This window comes from Leuciscus leuciscus, assembly GCF_965113295.1.
Source record: "Leuciscus leuciscus genome assembly, contig: SUPER_2_unloc_3, whole genome shotgun sequence".
Lineage (NCBI taxonomy): Eukaryota > Metazoa > Chordata > Actinopteri > Cypriniformes > Leuciscidae > Leuciscus > Leuciscus leuciscus.
The window spans coordinates 396,998-413,629 of record NW_028118561.1 but is presented as its reverse complement, the minus strand read 5'-3'; positions in this window follow the sequence as shown (position 1 = coordinate 413,629).

Here is a 16,632-nt window from a genome sequence, read left to right as displayed (position 1 = left end):
TTCAACTGAGTTGGCTTACCCTGAGATGGGAAACTCTGAGTTTTCGGTTACAGAACAGCGGAAATTAGTTAGTTCAATCAACTCTGAGTTGACTGACTCTGAGTTAAGCGCGTGCACCACCACTATAAAAAGCCATTATCAATGGAGTGCAGATATTATGAGTCACCATGGTAACAGCGCCAGACAAAAAGAGGTCTGCATATTTCTCACCAGCTTCTGCAAGCGTAAGAAGACATATTATTATTTTTTAAATATCGGCTGCAGCAGCGAAGGACAACTAGAGTTAGCTAGGGAGAAAATAGTTGCTCGAGTCAATGCGTATGTTTACATTTTAATTAGTTATACAGTGTTGGGTGTAATTAATTACCAAGTCATCTAAATACTGTCATTTAATTAAAGGGATTACTCTTAATTCTTCTGTAATTTGAAGTAAAATCTGATGTAATTGCATTAGACTATAGAACAATTCTGTATATTTAACATTTTTAAAAGGTATATTTTTTATGTAACCTTCTCCCTCTACACACTTTGGTCAATTCAAGAATAATCCATGCAATTGTATATTGTTTATTTGAAAGCATTAAAAGTGCAGTTTCTTGTCTCTCCTTGTATTGTTCAAGTGGTTGAGGTTGATATGGGATTTATTAATAAGTAGACCAATACTTTCTAAAGATAGTCATTATTACATGAATCTAATTACACGGTTGAAGATGTCATTTGTAGTTAGTAATTAATAACTATTTTAGAGTAACTTACCCAACTGTTATAATATCAGAGGTGAAACTGGAAGAACAGTATGTTATTCAACCTAATTTTAATTTTCATGGGTGCAATCCTGCAGGTATTAAAAGAACATGGCAGCAGCTGAAAATTAAATATAAGAACATAATTCAATCAGGTAAGGTTTGAGCATATCATGGGTGTAGGCTACCTGAATTTACAAATATTTGACATATTAAATAACTAAATAGCATCCCAGTGTCTAGCAGTGCAGCAGCATTTTTGGCTGGGGGAATTCCTGGAGGGACTTCAGAGCCAGTCACTCCCGAAGATCCAAGGGCCTTCATAAAATGTAAGAGGTTTACATATGTGTTATTTCTTATATAGGCTATTTTTGATATTTCCATTTATTTGACTTTGGGTTGGGTTTTTTGTTGGTCCCAACAGATTCCGATGGTAATATCTGTCTTTTGGAGCCTCCTGTCCCAACAAAACCTGCAGGCAGTTGTAAGTAGCCTACTCAATACACCAGAAATGATGACAAATAGTGTTATAAAGTGTACTCATCTTCACAGGACGATGGGGATAATGTTATGTGTCACATCAAACAATCTACACATTCAGATTTTTTCACATTTTTATGTGGAGTAGAATCTAAGTTTAAAGCTAAGTATAAATGGGTAGTCTTATCTCTCCCCCCGCCCCCAAAGTGGAAGAACAGCAGGAGGACGGTCCATCAACTTCTGTTGCACAGATGAACAGAGTTCAGTGATTTTCAGTAAATGCCACAGTTTAATTCTGTAGAATTTGTTTAGAACTACATTATGTAACTCTAATCTACTACTGTATATTCAGTTGCCAGTTAAGGAGTTAATAGACTTCATCTTATTGAAAAAAAAAAAAAAAAAAGTAAAAATAGCAATATTGTATTTATTAATTAAAGATTAATTTTATTAATAAAAATGTACTGAAAGAATGAATGAGGTGTTTAAACACCACTTCCTCTTTAAAAAAGGGGAGGAGACCGAAAGAAACTCTGGGTTTACCGAAGAAAACCTGCTCCCGGCCAGGTTAGGTTCACAGAGTAAGTTACCATGGTAACTGACTCTGAGTATAAGTTACCTCTCTTTCAGAAACGGGCTTGACTTACTCTGCTTTCTCAGGTTTAACATACCTCCCATCAGGGCCGCGGGAAGTGGGGGTGCTGGGGGTGCTGCAGCACCCCCTGTTTTCACAGAATTGTAAATGCAACGCATATGTTTGTTCATTAAAATGTATAATTTTTGTAATAAACCATTTGTAATAAACACTTTAAGTGGGCTATTTAAAAATTGTTATTTATATGTTAAATTATCTTTTTAAAACATAAGCGCAGAGTGTTACGTAATATTGTGTGTGTGTGTGTGTGTGTGTGTGTGTGTCGAAAGAATTTGCCCGCAGCTGCTCAAAAAAAAAAAAAAAAAAAAAAAAAAAAAACGTCAAAAACCCCACTGTCAGTGTTTTGTAAGGAACAGGCAAATAGGCCTATGTAAAATATAGCAGGAGACATTTTAATTGTTTACTAATAAAACAGTTATTTTTTATGTCAGTGTCGGCTAGACAGATGAAGTTGACGACTCGCGATCTTCGCAGCGCCAGAGAGAAATGCACATTTCATACGAATTACATAAGCAGCGCAGTCTGTTTTCTTTCGTTTTGAATTGTTCTGCTTAAAAGTAGACATTTCAAGCTATCTATATGTCTCAGGTCTGTGAGGCAATAGGCTACCTTATAGGCCTACGCTGAGTTTCATTTATGAGACGAGCATTTATTATATTATTTTCTATTTTCTAATAGCCTATATTTAGGCTACTTCTTATTAAATCCTGACAATTTGTTGATGAAACATCGATTAAAATTAAGATACAATTAAAACAAAACGAAATTAAATTTAAAGACAGGCTTTGTGCTTTCAGTTTGAGGTCTCTGTGAAAGTTTTAAAACATTATTTTAGTGCCGCTTTAGAGCGCTCACGTCCGTAACGGAGAACTGTCTGTAACATTTTTTTATTTATTTTTTGTGAAATAAATTTCTAAAAAAATGCGACTTAGTCCAGTGCGACTTAGGCTATAGATGTTTTTTTCTTCCCCGTGGCGCATTTTGTGACTGATATGCGACTCCGGAGCAATGAAAATAAAAGGGACTCCGGAATAAAAGCAGAATCAATAAAAGTAAAAAATGTGATGTGCAGTCAGGTTTGAGTGTGTGCGCGTTTTTTGAGGAGTTTTATAGTCTTGATATTGTTTCTTATTCAAAAGTGGTGACGCGACGCGACTGATTTATTATGAGTGTTGGAAACAGTTCTGCTGCCTAATATATTTGATGAATAAAAGGTTAAAAAGAACTGCATTTATAAAAAAAAATATATAATTTCTAATAATATAAATCTTCTTTACTATCACTTTTTTTTAAATCAATTTAACACATCCTTGCTGAATAAAAGTACTGATTTATTTTTAAAAAAATTAAAAAAATACTGACCTCAAATTACTGACCAGTAGTGTATATTGTTGTTACAAAAGATTTCTATTTTTTAAAAAATTGCTTTTTTTTTTCTTTTTTTTTTCTTTTTTTTTTTTATTCATCAAAGTATCCTAAAAAAAGTATCACAGGTTATGAAAACATATTAAGCAGCAGAACTGTTTCCAACTTTGATAATTAATCATCATATTATAATTATTTCTAAAGGATCATGTGATAGACTGGAGTAATGATCCTGAAAATTCAGCTTTGCATCACAGAAATAAATGATCATTTAAACCAATTATTTTAAATTGTAAAAATATATCACAATATTACTTTTTTTTCTGTATTTTTGATCAAATAAATGCAGGCTTGATGAGCAGAGGAAACTTCTTTCAAAAACATTAAAAATACTAATACTTATACTTGCCCTGTAATACATGTATTCTTTGTTTTAGATGTTATTAACTTAAATTCTTATGAATAATAAAAATGTTGTAATGTCTATTTGTTATTTATGGCCTGTACGCCTCATTATTGATCTGAGCTTCTACATCTTGAATTCGAATAACATTCGATAAAACATAATTGCTGGATTATTTTGACTATAATAAATAAGCAGATGAAACATAGTAGGCCTATACACTGTTTATCACAGATTACTTTGGACCAAAGTTACCATATTATAATTAATTATTATATAGTTCTATTCATTCATTTTATTTAAATTAGCACTGGTTAAAATGTATAAAGCATGAACAAGATATGAAACAATATTTATTAATAATACACAGTTTAAATATCACAAATATCAAATTGTATTTTCATTTGCGTCCTATGCTGGCTAATTACGACGTTTAACCTGTTATCATAATGAAATTCATGCATTTATTTATTTGTCATTTAAACTGATGCAAACAGGGAAAGAGAGTAGAAAACACTTATTATCCTGTCGCCCCCTCTAGTGGACAGCATTAACCCTCTGGAGTCTGAGCGTTTTTTTGGGCCCTGGGGGTGTTCTGACATGCTCTGACATTTGTGCTTTTTTCAGTTGCTTATAAACATATTAATGGCAAAGGTGTAAATTCACTCTATATAGCACAAACAGGACTACAATAATATGTGAGCCACATGTATGTACATGTTTTCATTTTTGAGAGAATAATGTTTATGCGTGGTTATCGGAAAAACTAAAAATTAAAAATTTTGAAATAAGACCACAAAACACATACTAAATATGTGGCAATAAGACTTTTGACTTATGGATGTCGTCGCCTATAGTTTTTTCTTCAAAATTATGTGAAAATAGTCTTGCTTTATCGTTCACATAAAACCATACATTGATTTAAATTGATGTAAAACAGGTTTTGCTTGGAAAGCCAATATGCGAGGGGGCGTGAACGAGGAGTGGTTTACACCTTAGAATACACCCACTCTGCATAATTAGCCATTCACTCAGGTGTGACACTGACTGAGCCACAATGCAAAGACAAAAGATATATTTAGAAGAAGACTTATATTGACCATTTAAGATTTTGCTTACATCTATCTTGTAAATATGTTTTGCTATTTTATTAAAATGGTTACAATTACAACAATAATTACAATTTCAACAATATTTCAAGTGTACTCTTTCTTTGTAAAAAAAAAATGATTATAGGCCCTACATTTTATCTATGTATTCATTAGTTTGAATATAACCAACATTGGAACAGCTAACATCTTAGTTGATGACTTTATTTTTGACAAAAATAGTATTTTATATATAGAAATGGCTAAACAAAAGCTTATTTGATGTGGCAGTATATTCTACAGTAAAAACTGTACCCAAATCTGGTCAACAAAATGTTGTCTTTCATATTTCGTCTGACTGTAACGTTGTTTTCATGAAATATTAGGGCATATTGTTAATTTGCAGTTTAATACGTTGCTTATACAAATAGCCTACATTTTATTTCAACATTCAGTCGATGTTTACTTATCTCAGTATAGCAATACAGTTTGCTAAAACATCATCATTCATTCACACACGCGATTTAAATTTAAACTGTCTTTGCCAGCTGTGGTAAACAGCGCGCATCTCTGCCGTTTATTCATTCATAAACAGAAACCCACGTGAAGAAATTCACGTGAGAAGGAAAAAACTTACTTGTATTCCTCAGCTCGCTCCTCGATATACCCGCACTTCTGAGGGACATTTTCCATTAGTATTATTCCTCACAGCGCTGCAAGACGGTGTAAACAAGTAATGATCTAAATAAACGTGTGTGTTTTCTCGAGCTGATGTGGGCGTTCACAGGATTGCCTCAGCCATTTGCGTTTGAATAGCGCGCGCTCTCCGTGGGCGGGGCCGATTATAACGTAATGAGATGAGATGAGCTCGACTGGAATCGCTCTCTTTTAATACAGATTTCACAAGATGAGAATAATTGTTTTTTTATATAAATGACTTCATTTAAAAGAAGAGAATTCAAGCTTCATGCCTGTCTGTCTGTATGTCTGTTTGACTGAGTATTCGCTGAGTTATTGTTAATTTTCGGACGCGTTTCAGAATGGACTTCACTGGCAGAGAGAAGGCAGAACTCGCTTCGTGTTTATTTTTCTTTATTTGGCAAAAAGCACAACACTTTGTTTTTATTGTGAGTATACACAAAAATAATACACATTTAACAGAATCGATTGATGTATGAAACTCCTATGGAAAATCAAAGTCAACAGAGTATTTATGAGTTTCTTTTACACTAATAAAAAAAAAGCGAGCTGGTATCGCCGGCGATACCGTAGACCTCAGTTACGGCCTTCATTGCTCAGATAACTCAAGTCGATGGATTTTTTGGGAAAGTCTGACCAGTTAGAAGCAAGTTAGACCAGTCTGAGGGTCTGAGCTGAGTTTGGTGAAGCATCAAAGTTCTAGGCGGAGTCAATTTCTCATAATAATAATAACAATTAATCCCAAACCTGGTAATTTTGTCAGTATTTAATTTACGTTCACTGATTCTGGCTTCTCTCTTTTCTGTCTCTTTCTTTTCATGTGAACTGAGTAGGCTACACATGCTTAAATTCAAAAAATATAAACTTTATTTCTATTCAAAATGATGTATAGCCCATAGGCTATATGTCACACACGCCTACCTGCTTTTTGATGTAAATAAAAGACTAGAGTGGTAAATGTTACGGACATATTATCATGGTACAGTTCAGCCTATTATTGATTTTTATTTCCACTTCCCTTTTATCCAAAGAGACGGAACTATTTGCACTGTATTTATCAATGGGAAATATGCTAATATAATCTGTCATATACTGTGGCTCACATTAATGGGGTTGCTTGCAAGTCGCAGCAGCACGAATTACGTGACCAGCAACATATTTCTAAATCAAATAGTGTGTGTAGTTAACAGTGAGTGGTGGTTTCAGACATTATTTCATTAAAGGGCATTTGTCAGTGCCGCACTCGTAGCCTACTGACTCTTATTCTGCCTGACAGAAAGAAAAGCTCACAGCTTACTGAAGGCGGAGCGGTTTGACCAATCAGATGAAAGGGGCGTTTCAGCGCCGCCCACGTGTGCAAATGAAATATCGAACCCATAAACCGACTTGTAAACGAAAAATGACAAATCTAGCCAAAATCTAGCCAAAAAAACGAATAAACGAGCTGGTTTTCATTTCTCCTTATTCCATTCTAAACAGGAAATGAAATGATCAAAAAGTGCACGGACCCTATGACTTAGCACGACGGTGTAATAAGTTTATATACACTAGATGTCGCCTTGGCTACGGCAGTTTGGAATATTCTGGGCTCATCTGATTTTTTTGTACATAGCATAACCTACTTTGTTATGATTTTAGTATCATAATGATTAATAAATGCACGCACAATTATCATGAACTTGATTTGAACAAATGCCTATCAACTTGTGTGTGCAAAATTCAGAATTAAATGAATGTGCAGCAATTTGTACAAATAGAGAGTCTGTAGGCCTATACTGTTGTAGCCATTAAATAAGCGCATTTATTTTCATATTTGTTAAAATGTTATAATGTTATTTTTTTCCCCATGTATGTTGATTTATGAAAAGTGAACAGCACGAGTAAAAGTGAATTTCGTTTTGTATAAATTGTATCTTAATTTTAATACATTTTTCATCAGCCTGTATTTAATAAATAAGATCAATAAGATTTAATAAATAATAATAAAAAAATGATAATCTTGCATTGCACGTTAACTGGAGCGCATCTCATCCTAACTTAACGAAACTCATTGTATGCCTCACACACACAGACATGAGAAATACATCAAATACACAAAGCTTGAAATGTCTTTAAACGAAATAATTCAAAACGAAAAGAAAAAGGCTACTCTCTGATTATGTAATCCATTATGTGCATTTCTCTCTATAGGCGCGTTCACTATACGGCGATCGTCAACTTCGTCTTTGCAGCCGAGTCGACACTGTCAGAAAACACTAGATTATTAATAAAAATCAATGCACGCGTCACCGGATTTACAAATGCACATCTTGCTTGTTGCACCCACACATATTATGTCGAAATAACGAGATATTATGTTGAAATAACATTATTAATAATAATACATATTTTATAATATTTGATTGAATGCTGAATGTTGCGCTTGTTCAGTTAATAAAATGAAAACTTTAATTGTGATCATTAAAATAATTGAATATGAAATATTTAGTGGCCAAGTTTTGCTAATTAATTTATTTATATATGTAAGGCATTCGTTCCAATCAACTGCCGCAGCCAAGGCCACGTCTAGTGCAGAGCCATATAGAGAAAAGAGTTGCGACACTTCCATAGACCTTCGTTGTAATCAATGGCGGCGCTCGTAACCGCCTACTTCCGGGATTTGAAGATCGGAATAGTTCTAAACACTGTCATTTGGCCGTTGGACCCCATTCACTTACATTGCTCCGCGTCGAGTTGTTCCAGAGGTAAAGTTGCTGAAATATCGACCTCTTTTGAATTGTCAACTGTCTAAATTGTATCAGAGGCCCTTTGCGATGCTTATACTGGTCTTTATTTGTATATGCACAGCGTAATTATTTATATTTTATCTTGGTTGTTTCAACCAATTTTCAAGCACTGCATGCTAACTAGTTAGCTAGCGCAACTTCGTCAGCTGTGACAGTAACAGTTAAGAGTTCGGTAATGAATCGCTACCACCTTTATACCACCTTTATAGCAACTTTGATTTTATTTTTTTATTTTTTTAGGATTTAACTTTTCATTATGTGACGTGATGTTGACTGAGTTTGAGTGGTGAATGCTGCAGGTCGACTTGTTCCAGAGGTAACGTTTCTGAAATATCTCTTTTGAATTGTCAACTGCCTAACGTTATGTATCACATGCTCTTTGTGATGCTTATACTGGTCTTCATTTGTAGTTTGTAGCGTAGTTTATTTATATTTTATGTTGGTTGTTTCAACCAATTTTCAAGCACTTCCTGCTAGCAAGTTAGCTAGCTTGACTTCGTCAGCTGTGACAGTAACAGTTCGGTAATGAATCGCTACCACCTTTATAGCAACTTTGATTTGGTTGAATTTTTGGGATATAACGTTACTAACTTTTCATTATTTATGTGACCTGTTGGCTGTACATAATTTGTATCAGAGCCCGTCTCAGATAACGTTACTCATTTACTGTGAGGAAACTTTTTATTGTAATATCCAATAGTTTAATGATTGTTCTTTAAAATTATTAGTAGTCTTATAACAAACAGTAGACTACTAGACAGCCTACTCTACAGCAGTGAATATAGAATGAGCCTAAAACATGGTCATGCATTCAAAATATAAAAAAAAAAAATTAAAACAAGAATTTTTTTAACAAAATAAACACTTTTTTTCAGCCTCATGTTAACAAAGGCTGCTGTGGTGGTGGTAGCTGACGATGGTGACAGCGGCTCCTGTTGGAGGTGAACGGCAGCTGGCGATGGTGGCTAATTATGTCTGCTGCTAGCAGTTGGTGCTGGTTGCTGCTGCTGCTGCTTGTCGGAGTGACAGCTGGCGGCAGCTGTTGAAATAAGTGGAGGCTGCTGCTGCTGGTGACTGGTACTGGCAACGGCTGCAGGTGATGACTGCTGAAAGAATAGGAGGTTGGAGGCTGCTGATGGTGGACTGGGAATGGACATGCCAATTACATCCATGGCAACGAGTAAGGTACTTGGCAGTTGCCTAGTTGTTATGACCTTCGGTGAAGAAATCTGTTTGGTCTTCTTTGCTTTCTTACTCTGACTCTTGCTGCCAAGATAACCTTTATATTTTTCCTTCCTCTCAGCCCTGATCCACTTTGATGCAATCCTTAACCTCAGCCTGATGTATGTGGAGATGATTTTTTTCTTCAGGTCATGGCATGAGGGAAGGTTGCTGTCCAGTAACATGGCCTCCTGTTCCAGTTGTGCCACTGCATTTGAAGACTCCATGAGGGAGTCACTCGTCTTCACTCGGAACAGCTGCTCCACGTTCTGAATGAGAGTAAAAACTTCCTCAGATGGACGGTAAAGTGCACCCCTTTTAAATTCTTTCAATTCCAGCAGAACAGCGCTTTCATTTTCACCACTGATGACATTTTGTACTAGTGTACACTGACATTTGTCACAAAGTGAGAAGCTGATGACTCTTTTCACAATGTATCCAGCCAGGTGGTATAGCACACAGGACTCTGTTTTGGTGATGTCAGGTGGTGTTGTCAGGTCCACCAGCTGCTCCACTCTTAGAACATCAGGAGGACAGCAGCTGCTATTCTGCGTGTCCAGGAAGTCGGCCAAGTGGTCCGAACCATCCTCCAGATAACTGCCAGTATGTACTGGTGATAGGAACTGGCCCACGGTGACAGCGCGCAGTGCATATTGGAACTCTACAGGTGTTGGGACAGAGTTCCTCACACGAATGGATGAAAACGTGTTTTCCAGGCAATCCTGGGTGAAGCGGCTTGTGAGCACAAATTTGTGCCCTTTACTCAACATGTCATGTTGGACCTCCAGGATTGTGGTTGTGGCCATCACCAGTCCTGTCTGAACTGGTTTCCAGCTGCCCTTGGGACCGATCTTCAGGCCCCGAAACAGATGAATGGAGTCGCGGAGGAAGCTGATGGCCTTATTATACTCCTCCATCTTAAAATGACTTAGGGCAGTAACAGCATTGCGTGATGACATGAGGTCAAACCAGTGGTCCACCTTCTCCAAAAACCATGAAGTGGTAAGGTAGGATTTTGGTCTATGCTCCTCTGCCACCATATACCTTAGAGCAGCACTAGTTGACTTGCTAAACACATGCATTGCTGAACTGACCTTCATCTTTTCAAAATGGCTAGGCTCCAGGATACCTCTAGACAACTTGGGTGCCAGCTTTAGGGCCATGCCCTCTTGGTACGATACCAGATCTTTCAGAGGGCCAACAGACACCTGACTGGACGGCAGCTTCTCCTTGTCCACCACATCTTGTGGTATGGTGATGACGTGACCATTGACTAAGGCACTCTTCAAGTTCTTTACCACGTGTGGCACGTCAGGCATGAAGTAGAGGCGCTGGTGTGGCTCCACAGGATGTACTATCCACGGCTTGGTATAGGTCACCCCAAAAGACTTCCACATTGCCCTATTGGGGCTCCCCATGTCAGTGGTGATGTTTACCACATGAAGCCCTATTGACGCCGCTGCTTCCAAGATGCTGAGTATTATGGGCTTGTACACTGCGCCATCAGTAGAATTACCGCTGTAATGGTAAGCCACAACCTGTTTCCACCGTGTGGTTGCACCAGCCAGCATGAACACTAAGGCATGAGTGGCCTGGCCTTTGTGGCCAGGTAATGTTGTGTTCCCAAACAGCCTCCCTGTTCCCAGATGCAGCTCAACGCTAGGGGTGATGGTCATTTCATCCAGGGTGAGCACACATTTCTTCTCCATTTCGTTCATGCCGTCTGCCTTCAGCCTCAGCATATCAAACACCTCCCGCAACACTCCTGGCTCCAGTTTAACATGCTGCATCCTCCTCTGAATGGTCCTGATGTCAGGCAGAGGCATATTCATGCCTTGGAGGGTTTTATATCCTGTAGTGCCACAGCAGAACCTAATTCTGATTGCTTTTTTCACAGTTTCTTTCCCCCACCTTATTCCCTGTTTTTTTGAATGCCCAAGTGCTCTAATTTGGTCTGTGTTGAAGATCGTTTTAAACTTTTGATTGATCAAATTTTGTTTTGTTTTTAATGCCAAATTAATCCGTTTCTGTTTTACCAGAGCCCTCTCTGCTCTCCTTCTGAGTAATCTCTCCATTCTCAGTTGCCTCATTAGATCCTCCATGTGAGCCCGATCATAACTGACCCTTGGCAGTCTGGACCCTGGAGCACCTGACCCTGGCAAACTGGCCTCTTCAATGCTGACCTCTGACTGACTGGCCCCTGTAAGTATGTTGACATTGGTTTCTCTCTCTCTGTCTGTTATGTCCCTTTCATTCCCTTGGATCTCCACCTCAATTTCTCCCTCAATCTCTGTAACAATAATAAGGTATTCTTGCTGTTATATGTATATGCTGCCTTCAGATTTGCACCTAGGGATGGGACAATTACCAGTTTCACTATTAACCATGATAAAACCATCACCCATTGTTGAATAGGGGTGTCGAAATGAATAGTTTTTATGATGCATTGCGATGCAGATGACTTTTCTGACGTCATTTGACACGTACGTGCTTTCTTGCAGTAACATACAATGGCAGAGGGAAGGGAGACGCGAGTGAGAGTGATAAAAATGCTCCAACTACTTTAAAAGCCTACATCTGGGCACATTTTGGCTTTGATGAACAACCTGGTAAGCTAAGCATGAACTGTACTCTCATGTCACGCACAAATAAAGTATGCATTAACTTGATAAGCCACGTTAGCAGTTTTCGCCACGTTAGCCGTTAAAGCCTGGCAGAGTCTGACTGCTTTAAGCGGATGAGCTCCAACGTCACCCGATCCGCAAATCATTCACCCGACCCACCCTAATAATTTTCTCTGATTTAAGTATCCGCACCCGATGGTCAAATTACAATTATTCTGTGTTGTTACACGTGATTATAAATGGATGATAGTCACCTTCCAGAGCGGACTGGATTAATCTTTAATGGTTACATAATACACTGATTAATGAGTTCTGTTTTTAAATGAAAATTTCTTTAAATTTTTTTTTATATTTGACAGATTTTCCTTTTCTTAATGGCATAAACAAGATTTACTCCCTTGAAACTTAAACTGGAATGTCACTGTTTCTGTCCCTGCAACTTCCTGAACTGGCACGCACACATCACTGTTGAAGTACAATTTATCCATTTTGTACAGCGTACAAAACAATCATCCAGACAAGAATAATTGCAGCAATATTATCAAACTATAATGCGTTGCTATTGACGACGGTCATAAGGAAGGAAATGCCACAGAATTTAATATTTCTTTAAATTAAGTGCATATTTGCTTGTTTTATTAGTTGTTTGTTGATTTTTAAATAAAAAAAACTTGCTGAAATGTTTTCAGTGTGAGCATGAACTCTTTTTACACTTTCATGTCGTTACAACAAAACCGTGATATTGATAATCATGATATTTTTGGTCACAATAATCATGATATTGATATTTTTGGTCACAATAATTATGATATTAAATTTTCATACTGTCCCATCCCTATTTGCACCTATTGTCATTTAAGGGTACACTACACTCCTATAGTGACATCATTTAAGTTAATCTATTGCCACTGGTAAAGTTTGAAAAGATCTGTAGATCATCTACTGTTTTGAAGCTGTATGTAATCTGAAGGTTGCATTATCAGTGTAGTCTATCCTTAAATTATATAACATGGGAAACATTGTTAGCTGCGTATATCATACCGATGTTTAATGTGCCATAGGTGTGGTCATTATTTCTGCCATTAACAGCTTGAGGAATACTCCTTGCTGTGGCTTTCCTCCTTTTCCCTGGAGCACCTGACCCTGGCAAACTGGCCTCTTCAATGCTGACCTCTGACTGACTGGCCCCTGTAAGTATGTTGACATTGGTTTCTCTCTCTCTGTCTGTTATGTCCCTTTCATTCCCTTGGATCTCTGCTTCAATTTCTCCCTCAATCTCTGTAACAATAACAAGGTATTATTGATGTTATATGTATATGCTGCCTTCAGATTTGCACCTATTGTCATTTAAGGGTACACTACACTCCTATAGTGACATTAATCTAAATGAATATATTGCCAATGGTAAAGTATGAAGAAATCTGTAGATTATCTATATGTGGTGTATGAATCTTCTGGAAAATCCCTGAACTGTTTTGAAGCTGTATGTACTAATCTGAAGGGTGCATTATGAGTGTAGTCTATTCTTGAATTATATAACATGGGAAACATTGTTAGCTGCATATTTCATACCAATGTTTGATGTATCATAATAGGTGTGGTCATTATTCCTGACATTAACAGCTGGAGGCATTCTTCTTGACATGGCTTTCCTCCTTTTCGGCTTAGGCCGATGTATAAATACTGTTGGCACAGCATCTGGCCTCAACCTCAAATTTCCTCCTGATTTGTTGGCAATAAATTGGTCATCTTCAAAGTGTACCTGTAGGTAGGCTTAAAAAATCAGTTTCAACTGCACACTTTAAATGTTATTGAAGAGTAATAATTTTCTGCACTCGGAAATATGATGCCCTTTAAATTGTCATGTCACCTCTGTGAACATTACTTACATGACACAGTTTTCTGCTGTTGTTGTTGTCTTGTGTCACACACAGGTTTTGTCTTTTAACCATTGCCATCCACCTCTTCCTTCGCTCTATGTCCTTAGGGAAGCCATACATATGGAATCCCTTATTGGATTGATTAGAGCATCCAAATGCTGCACATCCAACCATGGTATGACCACTGATCTATTAAAATGTCAGGTGTTACCAATAGCCATCAGAACTCAGACATCATTGAAAATCACAGAGAGCGGGTGACAACTTCTCCCCAACCACTAATGTCCCTCTGACTTGGATTAGGTAAGAGGTCAGAGTATATGATCAAACCAGGATCCTCCTCTCTTGCTCTTCATGATGTTTTGAGGTCGCTTAGCCTGTTATAATGATTGCTGTTGTAGTAATGACACATGGTACAGTATGTTTGTGATGTTTCGAATATGTTGTTGACTGGGTTGTCCCAGGTATATAGCGCTACTTACTAAGTCCTCTTTTGAGTCTGCTTTTAACTGTATTCTCTCCCCTTATTGACCATTGTCCCCATTCTTACTGCTGTATAGGGCCCAGGAAAGCAGATGAGACAGAGGATGTCCCTTTCACAAAGGAACCCTTGTTGTTGTTTTTTTGTATTGATTTTTAAATGGTTAGGTTCTGGGATGCTCTAGAGTTCTGTAAATAGTAATTTTTATTTTTTGTAAATAGTTGTACAACTTAAAATGTTTGATAAATAAATGTCTTTCTCCTGACATAAGGGGACTATTTTTATTTTATTTCATGTATTGTTTTGTTGTGTAACACCCTCACTTCACCCTATTTTCTCTCCTTTTCTGTTCTGAGTTGCTCTATTAGATCCATATGGCCCCTGGCAGTCTGATCGCTGGATCACTCACCTCCCCCTGGCAAAGTGGGCTCTTCATTTTTATTTTTGAAAAATCTGTTTTTGTTGCCCTTGTTTTCAACAGCTGTTTCTTTAAATAGTTTTAATATTCATCATTTCAGACTCCCTCTCAGAAAGTTAAATACTTTTAATAATTTGAAACTCCATGTTTGCATCTGCCTTCAGCCTCAGCATATCAAACACCTCCCGCAACACTCCTGGCTCCAGTTTAACATGCTGCATCCTCCTCTGAATGGTCCTGATGTCAGGCAGAGGCATATTCATGGCTTGGAGGGTTTTATATCATGTAGTGCCACAATAGAACTATATTTGCATTTTTCTTGTTCACTCACACAAGCACGCATTTTTGTTGTTTGTCATTGTTTAATAAAAAAAAAAAATTATTTGAAAACCTTCATTTGTATCAGCCATGCTTAATTTATGTCACAAGTGCTGTATTGTAACAGACGTTTAAATGATTTATTAGTTAATTGCTTAAGTTACTTTGAGTTACAGCTATACCCTTACTCTTAGAAAAATCTTCACTCTACACTTAGCCTACTTATAAATCCAAACATAAAGCGTAAATTTGTTTTTAATCTGTTAAAGTTTTGATAATGTGTATGGCTTAATCATAAAATTATATTCTTAGTCTTAACATGGTCATGTTTTACATTTGTGGTTCTGGGGTGGTCTCTTTCATCAGAAGAAATGAGCTAGCTTCTGTGACTTCAGAACGGACCGTCACGGCAAACCTCTGCGTGATCACGAAGGTAGGCTAATGGCTGGATCGGAATTTATATCAAAATCATGAGAATCAATAGCCTAATACAGGCCAGTTGTGCTAAATCATGAGACGTTTATTATCAGATTAATGATATGCCAAAGTTAAGTTGGAGCCGCTACAGCCAGTGCTATTACCCATGCGAACATGGACACTAAGCTTTTCCCTCCAAAAATATAACCTAAAACTTCTAAATAATGCAGTATTTTCGTTGTCACCCTGCCTCTCCAAATGCAAAACTGGCATTAAAAAAATGCAATACCAGCTGAAAAAGTACTTGGGTGTGTGTTTTATTTCATATTACCGTTCAATAATGCAGTCGCTGCTGTCTGTCCCATAGAATAACATGACAGCCAGCGTATGTTTTAGAACTATTGGGGCTTACATGAACCACGTGACAGCCATAGCGGCGACATCAAAGAGTGTCGCAACTCTTTCTCTCTATGGCTCTGGTCTAGTGTATATATCTATGACTTGGCACTTCTGGGTAAAGATGCAATCAGTCAAATGAAATCCAATAAACGTATAAATAAATATTCCAAATGAAAAAGCGATGGGAAATGTCGTCCAATTTTCTAATACTATTATTTGATGACAACAATACATTTGTAAAAGAAAATCCAGCCATTTCTGTTTTTTTAAAGAAAAAAACCAAGCTGCACCCTTTTTTAAATGTCATCTTTGATTCCGAAAGAGAATAATGAACGGGGCGATGTGCAGATTGTAAATCTTAAAAAATGATTGAATGATTTTCTTGTGTCATTATGATGAAGAAACAAGTCCAAAAAAAAAAAAAAAGTCCAAAAAAACCATTTGTGGAAGGCATCCGATGAGTGTCAACCCGGCCAGATCAGCAAGTGCATCAAGGCAACCACGATTAGCCGGTGCACCAGCCAGCAAAGTGATTCAATGGTTCATAGGTGTAGCTCGCAGCCTCATCGCCCTACCCTCCACATCCTAAAGAGTGTACAGGCGGTTATTTATATAGGGCAGATAAGACCTGTGTTTCTCTTCGACGGTAACTGTA